This window comes from Lepisma saccharinum, chromosome 3, assembly GCF_977018435.1.
Source record: "Lepisma saccharinum chromosome 3, izLepSacc3.1, whole genome shotgun sequence".
Lineage (NCBI taxonomy): Eukaryota > Metazoa > Arthropoda > Insecta > Zygentoma > Lepismatidae > Lepisma > Lepisma saccharinum.
This window is the reverse complement of record NC_139231.1, coordinates 72,789,619-72,801,789: the sequence shown is the minus strand read 5'-3', so window position 1 is coordinate 72,801,789 and position 12,171 is coordinate 72,789,619.

Below are 12,171 nucleotides of genomic sequence, written 5' to 3'. Positions count from 1 at the left end.
AAGAAATGCTGTGGGGGTAAGACACACCTGGCACCCCTAGGGGTGAGGGTGGGAGGGGGTGACTTGTAAAAAATAATCGAAAGCGACCGATATTAGTGTGGAATAAATAGTTTTCGCTGTCGCTAAGATGAATAGTGACACTCCCAATGCCGCTCAAATACAAGACACCCCTGGCACCCCTAAGAGTGGGGGTGAAAAGGGGGTGACATGTAAAACGACCGATATTAGTGTGGAATCCATAGTTTACGGGTTCGCTAAGATGAATAGTGACACTCCCAATGCCGTTCAACTCCAAGTTCATTTTACACTGTAGCTAGGATTCATTATTTTCCTGTCTAGTAGAAGATTGGTATAAATATAAATACCCGGGCAACGCTGGGCAATCAGCTAGTATTTTACAAATTCCGCCCCCAGACTGTTCTTTTACCGATACTAGTTCTTACTTTTGCTTCTCATGGCTTCGTTCGCCTTCTCATGACAATATCTATGCATGTTTATGTACGCACTTGCGTGTTTGAGTTTTGATTGATTGATATTTCGCTTTTTGTCTCACTTTTGGTTAATTTAGCGAAGATGGGGATGAGTGATAATATGGTGAAATTGATGAAGGGACGCTCACAAACATCCATACCCTGGCAGGGATTTGAACCCTGGACCCATGGCGTCGTAGCGCGATGTGCTACCCACTCCGCCACGGGGGTCGGCTGTTTGATTCTTGAAGTTCACTTTATGAACAGATGGGCCACTAAGGACTGCACCTACAGTTTAAAATGGGATCTGAACTGGGTATCGAACCCAGGACCCCCTTGATTTGAAATTTTTGGATGCATCGGCACTTACGGTAATTTTTCACCCTTCTAAGTCTACGTGGAAAAATGCATTTATCTAAGATTCTCACTTTAAAATTAAACAAATATTAAAAAAATAATAATAATAAATAAAAAGAAGGGGTGTAAAAAGTCCCTCTAGAAAAGTTAAAAATGCAAGTTGTGAAGGGTCTTGCGCGGAACGAACATAACACTTAGTGGCGGCGATTGGGTTCCAAAACCAGGGGGGCAAGGTGCCCAAACTGGGGGGACAAAGACAGTATATTTCCCTTTGTAGATAAGGTTTAGCATAGTGCGGGGGGAAAAGTGGCGAAAACTGGGGGGGGGCACTGCCCTCCTAATCGCCGCCACTGATAACACATTATAAAAGGTAAGGCTAGTATGAACATATGGATACAATATGCTTTCAGTAGTAATAAAAACACAATAAAATAACACCAGCGGCGTATACTCTGGGTCATCTAGGTAATCGCAGATGACCCGGCTGTATTTCTTTTTTTTAATATATATATATATATATATATATATATATATACACATTTCCTCGCAATATTCTTCCAAACCAATTTCGATGCATACATTTCCTTGCTTCCAGCGCGCGAATACTTCCAATCGTTTGCCACCGAATGTCCGGGAACCTTTCTCCAGCCGGTGGAATGACTTCAGGGAATCTCACCCTGACGTCATTCCTCCCGCTTTCCTTACAACCCTTGGCGAGGAGGGAGGAGAAAGGAAAGAGGGGGAGGAAACACTGCTTTTCAGGCGCGGTGATTCCGTGCCCAGGGTAAGCTCCTTCTTGTGAGAGTCCACCGGTCGCACTCTCAACCTTGAGAGCCTTTTCCCGTTCCCTCCGCTCAACTAGGGAAAACATACCCGGTAGAGTGCGAAGAACAGGAAAACTGAATAACATGGGCAAACCAATTCTACGCTAATTTTCACTTTACATTTGCTTCTGTCTTGCTGATTTCTGTTACTTGAACATAAATTTATCAAAAGGGAAAAGCTTAAATATTGAAGATGAAGCAAACTGAATTAAAATTCAAGGCTTAAGCAATTAAAGCACCTATTTGCTGACTCCCCCCATTCTTGTATTTACAAAAATAGTGATTGTTTCTCCTCTCTAATCTTCAAAAGCAGCGAGAATACTTATCTCACGGAACTGAATATTTTTTTAAAGGGAAACCCCCCTCCCCGAAATCCTACAAATATCTAATTTAAAAAGTGTATAGTGGTAATTCATTTTACTTCATTAGCAGGATTAAACACTTTGCTTAATACGTTCTAATAATCTGAGATTCATCTTCAGGACTTCTAACCCCACTGTTTCAAATTTATGTGGCGGCTGATAATAAGGGATGATCCTCATCCCGAATTAAAATTCTGACTCTGACCTGCAATGATTCGAACTTTTAAAAACCTGTCAATTCGAGCTCGGAAAGGGATTTTTTTTATTATTCATAGGGAATTTCATTCTGAGCCAGGAACACAACAACAGAAGTTTGGCGCGTGAAACTGAATGCGTGTAGTCGTTGGCTTCGTGCTGTGCTTCGTGTTTATTATTTATTTAGGTGTTAGTGTTTGTCGTGATAGTGCTGTGTTAAAGGGTAATGGATGTGATATAAGATTTGCTGGTGAAACCTTTTGGAACAAGATCTTTTCAGGAGAAGTTGCAAATTGTTAATACAGGTAGGCCAGTGTCATCGCTTGAACTTATTTCTACACACAAAGACAAAATCGGGAATATGTGAGGCATTTTCGCAAGCAAATTATGACAAAACACCATGGTTGACAGGAAGTATAAGTGTTAATAAGCTTTGCATTTTTGTTCGCCGTGCTTACTTTTCGGGGCTGAAAAGAATGTATGGACGCGTGACTGTAATCTTTGCAACACTTGTGCCAAACATGAAAAATCCAAAAGTCACATAACTTCCTTTGTTAAGCTGCAATCTTTCGCCCAGACACGTATTGACGTGCAACTGGACAAACAGCGTGCTTTGGATGTAGTACAGCACAAGTAATCGGGTCCTGGAGTAAGTTGAATTTTGCACTTAAATTAATATTGCGGGTTTTTATTTCACTAGTGCACGTCTTTCATTTTTATATTTCACAGGCTGTTTTTTTATAGCTTTATAATACTGTCTTGTTTTATTATTTGAAATTCTACGCGTATAGTAAACTGCAATAACGAGAATTAATTGATTGTGATCGTAGCAATAAGACAAACATTCCGACACAATATTCCTAAATCCAATATGGAGCGTGACATAAATTGCACGGAAACTTTTGGAGTTTGAGGATCAAAAGGTCGGAGATTACCCACTCGTTAGAACCAGCATACGCCACTGAATAACACATACATACACAACCGTCCCTGTTATTATCCCGTCTTCATTATTTTTTACATTTGTATTTACTAATATATGCACTCTATCTCGGAAGTCTCTGGAGCAAGCGAACGATAACAAGTCCTCTGCTTAAGTAGTGACCAATGAACGCGTGAGAGGGAAGTGTATGCAGCTACCACTTGCTTTCGCCCCTTCTCTACCGTTATGCGCGGCATAGAACCACAGATCATAGAGACAGAGTGTAAAGTTAAAGAGGAATTCTCACCATACCCCGCAATCACTGGGCAAATCACTGAATTTCATTTACAGTCGTACCAAAAAAGATAGACAGCGGCCAACCCGAGACTAAAAATAGTCATTTATTTCCTTCTCCCACAGTCACCCCAGCCAAAATATTACCCTTCGCTTGTGTGCGTTTTTCTCCTTCATGACAATTCAAACATTAAGCACTCAAAGCATTTTGGCAACGCAGGGACAGGATTACATGCGAAGCAGCTGATTGCACCGCTTCGTTCTCTTAGGATTGGACGACAGCTCCATAGGGTTTATATCTTCTTGGCAGAGCTTTTATATGCATTGCAATTAATGTATATTGTGGTGCCAGATCAGGCTAAGAGACAGAAAACCGTTTCATCATAATTCGTTCCAACCTGTATTCGCTACATACTTTTGTCATCACAAATCTTCTACAATGTACTGAAACGTAACCTTTTTAAGAAAAGTTACAGGAAAGCTTTTTTTCTTATCTTTTAAATTGCGATATTGAAACATGTTGAATGGAGTCACCTGATAACTTTTGTGAATATGCATGTCCTTGGAAGTGATTACGCTCAACCACCACAAGGTGGCAGGACTGTTCCTCACAATACGCTGTTCGTTAGGAAGTTGCGTGATTGACGTGGAGTGTATCAGTTAATGTTAAGTTTTGTGTTAAGCTAGGGAAAACACCTACGGAAACATGAAACATGATACCGAAAGTCTATGTTGACTAGGCATTATCAAGAGGCACAATAGGTTTTGGGAGGGCAGGGTTTCAGTGAAAGACTATCATTGATCAACAGCACATACCGCTTAAAATGTGGAATAGACGATGAACCAAAACTCTTATATTTATCACATTAAATTGAGGCAATTCGGCGCCGCCGAATTGACTTGTAGGCATCTGGGCATCTACATCCTGCATACTCGCTCGATCTAGCTGGTGAAAAGTAAAGTTACTGATTAATGTTTTAAGCATATTATCATAAATAATAGTGTGCAAGCATAAAACTTTGGTACTGTAATTCAGTGGCGTCTCCTGACCCTGAACTTAAGGCGTTGGCAAAGAAGGAGTGTTAACCCCTCCCCTTCTCAATGTGAACAAATGTTACAAATTTTGCCCGAACATTTTTGGTGTAAATTTAGAAATATTTAGAAAAACATTAAATTACATAAATTATTTTAAATCAAGTAAATACTTCATTTAAAATATTAATCGTATTTGAAGGGTAAGGAGAAACAAGGACTGCCAAAGAACAGTTTAAACGAGAAAATTAATGTTCAATACTTCGCCATACAATTAATTTTTAAAGCACGAGTTTCAATGATCTTAACGTATTTCTAATTCCAGTGGGGGAGAAATTCTAGTTACTTGGGATATTGTATGTATTATACCTAGTCTGGCCATAAATACTGTTACACACTATTTGGTGAATAAATTGAATATGGTTTCAGATTATTAAATGTTCTTTTAGTATGTTACAGTTACATATATTACACATAAATAGCACCATTCAGTTTTAAAAATGTACACTTTCCGAAAGTTTGTAACAGTATTTGTGGCCAGACTAGGTATATTTATCAAGCCACTTTGGCTAAAAGCTTGCAACCAGAGGGGTCTGCTCGTTCATTACAAAATTGCTAAAATGCACATGCACATTCCCGGTTTTTCCCCTTACCCTTCATTTATCCTTTCAAAAAGTAATTTTAAAAAATGAAATGCTCATTACTTACAGTTACTTGAATTCCATTCCAGCTATATTCTTCTTTCTTTAGAGAGAAATGCGCTGATCACCGCCTCATAAAATTTGGATTTATTCCCTTCTCGCAGCTTAGAAAGTAATTCTCTCTCGATGGAGATAAGACTTAAATTCGTCATCCGGTTCCGAGTTTGCGTAGAGCGGCAGAATGTGTGGATCCTCTTCAGTGATGAGAACGATCTCTCGACAGATGACGTCGTGGAAGGAATTGTTGCGATCAACACTGCTAATTTATATATTTCCGTAAACCCACCCGCTAGATTCGTGTCCAGTAGATAATTTACAATCTCAATTGGTGTTTTCTCTGATCCTTTAGTGGAAGCATACCAAACATAATGTTCATTCTGTAGTTTGGTTAAATTAAACAGACTGCCATAAATTTTCTGCAATTTATGTACGAGATGGTGAGGAAAGTTTTCTCTTTTATTATTTGTGGGATTTAGTAAATCAAAATATTGCAATTTTTCAAATGATGCGAATCTAAGTGTTATCTGGTTGCTGATATTATCAATGATTTCGAAGTAAAGCCTCCGACAGTGGTCTTTCTGTGATTCGTTGTTCAGTCGCCTCCTTTTCATTTCAACAACGTCTTCCTCTTCTACTGCACCAGTTATAGAACTCCGTAGTGTTTCGAAATTCTCCCTTTCCTTTTGCAGCTGTTGTTGAAATTCAGTTATTTTATTACTGCAATACAAAATATCAACAATTTTAGACTGCAATATACTCAATAATACGTCTGAAAAGGCAAGCAAGTTCGCTAAAGCCTTTATTAAAAATATGTTTTCGAAATCCTTCAGGAAGCTAGAAAATTCTCTTGAAGTCATTGCAGTCAAATGATCGAAGTCTCCACTTTCACTAACATGTTCAAAAAACATAAGCAGTGCTTCTCTGTTGTCATTGACTGTCCACACTAGCCTAGAGGTAAAATTCCATCTGGTAGGAGCTGATGACGGGAGCTTTCTGGACATGAAAGCAGAAAGTTCGTGTAACCTCTTTGGGGAATGAGAGAAAAACGTAGGCAGTGATTTAAGACCCCAATAAGCTCTTTGTTACATTCTAACGATTGTTGCAGCACCAAGTTCATGACATGAGTATAACAATGCGTAAAAAAAGCTTTCGGATTTTCCAAAACTTTGCTTTGAAGGCCATTCAAATGGCCACTCATTACCGAAGATCCATCGTATGTCTGGGCAATTAATTTATCCCCACACTTATATTTATCCACTATTTCATCAGTCACGTGACTAAAAAGAGCTCCTGCAGTTTTATCGGCGCTCATGTCATCAAATTCAAGAAATCTTTCAATGACTTTTTTCTGTGAGGCCGAAAAAAAAACGTAACACGGTTGACACCTGAGATTTATTGCTAATATCTGATGTTTCATCGACCAGATAGTCACAAAGTCTGTGTTTTGAATTTCATTATAGATTTCATCTCTCAGAACATCCGAAACTGAATTTATTAAATCATTTTGAATGCCTGCCGAAGTACCGCGAAAAACTGTAGAATTTAATAAATGTTCTTTTAATGAGGGATCGAACTCGGCACTTGCAATAAGGAATTCCATGTAATTGCCCTTATTTAGAGATGCTGCATTTTCCTCATGGCCTCGGAATGGCATTCTTGCTTTGCTAAATAGCAGACGGCGTTAATCAACCTCTTTAATATTTCCCTGTTCTTTTTTACTTTTTCATTGTGTAGCTCTATTTCAGCTTTTCGTTGAGTATCCATAATAACGTCAATTCTAGTAGGGGTGGCAACAAAACTACTAAATTTAAAGAAACTAGAAAGATGCAATTCAGACTCACTGTGTTTTTTCGCTCCAGTATTGAGATGATTCAAATCCGCATACCCTTGATAATTCCAAACATTTTTTTTTAGTCGAGAATAATAAACATGTCAACAGTAAAATTTATTCACCACATCACACCCGCAAAGCCAGTCTGAAATTTCATAGAGTTATTTTCGAAAATGTCTCTCAAAACCTTTTCCAGCACCATTTTTTCCTTTAATACATGTTGACATCGTGAGATTCGGACATGGTCGACCATTGCCAATCACTTGTTTCTTCTCTGAATACGAAAGCGAAGAAAAGGATTTATTTAAATACTTTTGCACAACACTTTCACTATTCCCCATCTTAAAATAATCACATCACTTCACACCACACGTTTAAAGAATAATGCACAACAATCACGAGCAAAACAACGCGGAACGCGGGGTGAATGAAAGCCAAACCGTTGGGAACAAATACAACGCCTTGAGAAGCTAACCATGCTCGTGGCTGGCAGGGTGCGCATGCGCGGTCATACTATGTTTTGGCAGTGGTAAGACGTTGGATTTCCTCGCAACGCCCTGCCCGTCACGGACCGATCTGCCTGCCTGACAACCACTGCGCGCTGCGCCGCGTTCGAAAACTACCGTCCGCTCGAAACTGACAATTAAAGAAAAACGCTCAAAATCGTAATTTATAAAAGTACAGATACTTTCTTCTTTATTTCATTTTCCTTTGGGCGTTGACACACGACTTACACACCCAGAGAAATCGCCATTGGTTCTTATCATTTTGCAACGCACCTTAATAAGCGATTGGGTACTTATCCCGACAATATATCACACATTTCTAATATCCCATAGAAACACATAAATACTTAGATATACATTTTGACAGGCGATTCACATGGAATACACACATTATGCATTTAATCAATAAAGGCCGTAAAATAATAAATATACTCCGTAGTATGACAACAATTAAATGGGGTGGCCACCCCAAAATCTTACTTCTATTTTACAGGAATTGTTTTCGATCAAACTTTGAGTATGCAGCTTTTAGTTATGGGGGTGCAAAAGTAAGTCTTTTAGACAAAATAGACATACTACAGAGAAAAGCTTTAAGGACCTGTTTAGGTCTCATGCAGTCCTGTCCTAATGTCAGTGTATATATTGAAAGCAGAGAAACTAGTTTGACACATAGACGGATTCAATTAACAATACAATTTCTGCTCAAAACCTGGGAAAATCATACGCATCCATTCAATAAATTGTTTGAAATACAAAAACAATGAACAATAGCTAAAGTCATAGATCCTAAACAGACGTTCTTTTATTTTGCATATTGCCAATACATAGACCCGGAAACCCGTGCAAAGTCTTTCACCTTTCAACGTCCTTTAATTTATCAATTAGACATACCCTTATATCATAGCTTATATACTCGATGCAATATTCATTTCAGGGATCTCGGAAGATATATCATGTATAAAGAGAAATGGCCAACACACCTAATCATATATACTGATGGATCCAAAGATCGCCTAGGTGTGGGTTGTGCTTATTTCATTCCAGATCAAAATATAAACAAACAATTCCGTTTACCACCTGACACTTCTATTTTCACGGCAGAAAGTTACGCAATATATAAAGCTCTCACATACGCTATCCATAATAATTACACAAAAATTCTTATCATAACAGATGCTTTTAGCGTATTAATGACGCTGAGTTCCTCATATCCTCAGATTTGTAAACATTCTTTATTTATCATCCTTATAATCCAACAAACCCAGTATGCTAATGGAAGAAATATCAACGTTCAGTTTAGTTACGTAAAGGCTCACCAAGTGAACACGGGAAATGAACGTGTGGACGTATATACCAAAGCCACCCGATCATCGGAATCTACCTCACTTGAGACTTCCATACACGGATCTTCTCCCAAGAGTTAAATATAAACTTCAAGATAAATGGAAACAGTGGTGTATGGAACAATTTCAATCAGCGGGCAATACATATAAATAGTTTGCAGAACATTCACAAAATAAACCGTGGTACTACTCATATAATCTTCCAAGATCAGTTATTATTTTTATAATACGGCTACGTACAGGTCATATTCACTAATGATCATTTAGCACGATTACATATTACAAAAAAAAAAAACAAAAAAAAACAACAAGTCTGCACATGTGGAGAAGTTAACCAAGATGCCACTCATCTCTTTTTACAATGTCCTAATTTCGTCAGAGAACGAGATAAATTATATCATGGTTTGCGTCGCCATGGAGTTCCATTCCCTACATCTCTAATTGCCCTGCTCACGGATCCCATTCCTCCCACTATATGGCTTCTTTATGGATATGCAAGAAGATGTAATTTGACGATTTAACAAACAGTATATATATGTTTTTTTGTTGTCTTTTTGTTGTGAAAAATAAGTGCATAGTGAACTAAATATATTTTACAAAAAACTCAGAAAGATGACTAAAATCGACTAACAGTTGATATGGTCAAAAAAAAGAAGAAGAAGATAATTGCCTGGGTGCCCACTTTTATCGGTATCATTCTTAAAATATGTGTATACTACAAATAAATGTATTTGTTAAAAGTTGATGACGGTAATTAAATGTTATAGCGATAGCTTTCGAATGTGTTTACACCTACGTGTTTCATACACTGTCGCAAGTGATTAAACTTTGTAATAACCAATTGAAATTTTTCGTAACTTATAAATATATTAAATTAGTTGAGTCATGGGAGACGCTAACCAGAAGTAGCAAAGTGTATTAAAGTAATTAATCTATGGGTCAATGCAGGGTCCTGGATTTGAACCTGCGAACCTTAATTTCTAGGAAAAAAAAGGTATTGAGGTGCGAGTATTTTACCAATACTCTACAACTTCGCTTGTAGCAAATGCCTTGAAACGTGTTGATGACTACGCAAACTACCACTTTTCTATCCGATGAACACATTTTCACTGGAAATTGCGAGAATTGTTACTTTTCGCTCATTGGACAGTATCTGCAAATGTGTATAAACTATTCGAAATTATGCCCTTTTGTGTTCAAACTTGACAGTGATTTCCGTCAGAACGGAATAGCATCTGTAGCTCTACAAGGATCGTAGTCTAATGGCCCTTTCGATCAACTACCTAGGTAAAACCAAAGTGCCTGACAGAAGGAGGATGGAATGTGCTGCACGGTCATTTCCTGGAAACGCCAGACTCTTTGACGTCGTCTGTAGGGAAGGGACCAGTGACATGAACTGAGGAGTAGCTAGTCTAGCAGAGATAGATCAATTAATCTCACATCTCTAATTAGTTTCAAATCACAATATTTATTGTCTTGTTGAGCCACAGTTCATATGCAATACTTTTTTTTTCACGCGCATCTCGTCTCTCGATGAGAACAGCGAGCAAGGCTGGAAGGAACTACTCTATCTATTATAGCTGGTTTTTCCTCCGCCTCACCAGTTCCAGGTAGAAACAGCCGCACGAAGGGAAAGGGAAGATTTTTGCCTCTACCTCTCTTGCCCCCTGTTGCAATGGTTGAAAAGTCGTGGTTTTAAGTGCTCCAGTTTATCTCCTATAGGAATAGATAGGTTCCCCTCGATTCCTTTGTAAATCCTCTAAAGAACTCAGGAAGGAAATTTCTGCAGTACTTATGTTATCTGTATTTACACAACAATTTTTTACACGTTGTACAATATGTATGTATAATATGGGATGTAGTTTTATTATTTATGAAATGGGAACGTATTATGTGCAGACAAAAATGTTATGCTATCTTTTTTTTAATATTGAATAAATAATGATTAAATAACAAATATTTGCTCACGCTCTCTCTCGCTCTCGTTTCAGTAGTGTTTTATTTATTTATACTAATCTATTGGCATCCGATAAAAAATAGGTAAACTAAACAGTCATACATACGGATGTATTTATTTGGGCAAGAGAACGCGCGTTCTTATTGTTGCTGTTGGTTTGGTTTATTTTACTTCTCTTTTCTACAACATTTGGTTATCGCGAAAATGAGGATGAGTGATGATATGATGAAATTGGCGAAGGGACCTCACAAAGAAGAATCCAGGCAGGGATTCGAACCCGTGACGAGCGCGCATTCTTGTTCCTATGTGTTGTACTCTGCAGTGAATAATGAAATAATTTGGAATGAAAAATGTATCCCACAACTCAGAAAACCAAATTAATATTATCGTTGATTAAATAAAACTGGTAAAGGGTGGATGCCAAAAAACACTCATGCACAGGCCAGTGCTCGAGTCCGGACCCTTCAGTAACGAGATCGTGATGTGAGAAATTAGGAAAATGAAGCAATGCAATTTTTTTTGGGGGGGGGGGACTGTTAATCATATACAAAGATAGTGTTTCAAAAATCCAATTAAAAATTACCACTGAGACTAAATAAAAAATCTAGTTTTACTTTACCTATACCCACGTATCCGAATGGTTAGCGCTTTCCCCCGTCTTTGTTGTCGGCCGACCTCCGTGGGAGAGTGCAAGTGGTTCCGGATCGGTACTTGGTGAAGGCACATCGTGTGCTTCGGATCCCGATTAACCTTACTGTGCATAAAGTGGACTTAAAACACTAAATCAACCAACAAATCAACCAACCGTGGGGGAATGGTTATCACAGCGCGCTACGACACCAGGAGTTCCGGGTTCGAACCCCGACCTGGGCATGGCTGTTCTTTGTGCTTGTCCCTTCATTAATTTTAACGTATCATTTCGCGATTAACCAAATATGACAAAAAGCGACGCTAAGTAAAAAAATCAAATCAAATCATTGATTGATTGTTAATTTGGTTTATTTTACTTCGCTTTTCCGCCACTTTTGATAATCGCGAAGATGTTGCGATAAAATTGATGAAGGGACACACACAAAGAACACCCATGGCGAAGCCGGGATTCGAATCCGGGATCTCTGGCTTAGTAGTCAAATCAAATCGTTTTTTTTATTTTCGAAAGGAGGCGAGAGTTACGTGTAGCTACTTTTTTTTGTAGTCACTCCTCATTTTGCAATCTTTTCCTGTTTTTGACGTTCTTTTCTTTTAGGACTAGGGGCGCTAAAAGGAGGGGTATGACCCACACCAACCCTCCTTGGGCATGCCACTGATTGTTACCCCATGTGTCGATGTCACCGCACGTCACTGGAAGGGACACTACCATCTGGTAAATGTCAAAGC